Genomic DNA, 277 nt, shown 5'->3' on the forward strand with positions numbered 1-277 from the left:
CAATTTAGCTATAAACAATATATATATGAATAATCTCCAAGTCGTTCTTAACTTAGGGTCTTTCTTAACAGATCGTGAGTCCCTAAAATGAGGGGATATAACCACCCAATCAGCCAACCATTCACAAATACATCAACAAGATCACCAACGTTAACTACATCTAAGAAAACATGTCGATAAAGGGAATAATCTTAACATACCTTTCCAATGAACGCTCAAAAGACTGTAGTTCCTTCACGAAAGTTGTTCCTTATGTCCTAAGCTTCGCAAACACTAT

This window comes from Solanum tuberosum, unplaced genomic scaffold, assembly GCF_000226075.1.
Source record: "Solanum tuberosum cultivar DM 1-3 516 R44 unplaced genomic scaffold, SolTub_3.0 scf00574, whole genome shotgun sequence".
NCBI lineage: Eukaryota > Viridiplantae > Streptophyta > Magnoliopsida > Solanales > Solanaceae > Solanum > Solanum tuberosum.